Source organism: Bison bison, unplaced genomic scaffold (assembly GCF_000754665.1).
Source record: "Bison bison bison isolate TAMUID 2011002044 unplaced genomic scaffold, Bison_UMD1.0 scf7180017864531, whole genome shotgun sequence".
NCBI lineage: Eukaryota > Metazoa > Chordata > Mammalia > Artiodactyla > Bovidae > Bison > Bison bison.
Window position 1 is genome coordinate 2068162 of NW_011495081.1, and position 807 is coordinate 2068968.

Sequence of the window (807 nt, forward strand, 5' to 3'; positions counted from 1 at the left end):
AACCCCGCGTCCCGGGCCCTCCGCGGAAACCCGGGCGGTCCGCGCCGGGACTGAAGGGAGCAAGCGCGCATCGGGCGCCCCCGGGGTCTCGCTCCCCTCTGTGGCAACTCCCCCCCGCTTCATCCCGGCACCTAAGTTCTGTGGGAGAGGGCGTGCGTTTCCCGGGCCACGGACACACCTTCCCGCACCTTCCCGCACGACGGAGCTTGCCAACGCGAGCACACAATGAAATCGCACAGAGCAGGGGGGCTATTGGTTTACTCCGCTGCCTTAAACACGCCGCGGCTTAAACAGAGTTCGTGCACTGACCTCTCCGGAGTTTGCCTAATAGGAATCCAATCAAGATAATAACGGCATTTTTTATTCATGAACACCCCCAGATAACGTTACACCAAGTTACTTGCTCCAGTCGGGAAGCCGAGGCAATGACAGACCTCACTCAAGCCACACGCTTTCTAGTCGACCAAACAAGAGGAAAAAAACGGAGAGAAAGAAAAGAAACCCACCTTTTCAGTCACTACTTGTCAAAGTAAACATCAAGGCAGCTGCTCTGGGGAAGACTTCGGCCCCGAAACTCCCAGACTCTATTCTTTTTTTCACGTTCCCTTTGGTTAAAAAGAAGGGGTGGGGTTGAGGGGAGTCTTTGGTGCCCGCTATGTACTCCTTCTGGTCTGCAGCAAAGAAGTTAAATTATTGATAGTGGAAATTGCATGGCGGAGGTAATACTCGCACCCCCTGAGCGAAGAGCTCCATTTGATCTCGGCAGAGGCTGGGAGATTTCATGCTAGCTTGTGGGGGGGTGGGGGG

At 55.1% G+C, this 807-nt stretch overlaps 1 protein-coding gene across 1 annotated transcript in view; it reads right to left on the reverse strand.

The window, feature by feature from the left end:
- Nucleotides 1-735, reverse strand: part of BDNF (brain-derived neurotrophic factor) — a 37824-nt gene extending 37089 nt beyond the window's left edge. Inside the window, exon 1 of the mRNA XM_010831789.1 lies at nucleotides 507-735. The gene's annotated coding sequence lies outside the window, so the exon portion shown is untranslated. The remainder of the gene's footprint in view (nucleotides 1-506) is intronic.
- Between the last annotated feature and the right edge of the window lie 72 nt (nucleotides 736-807).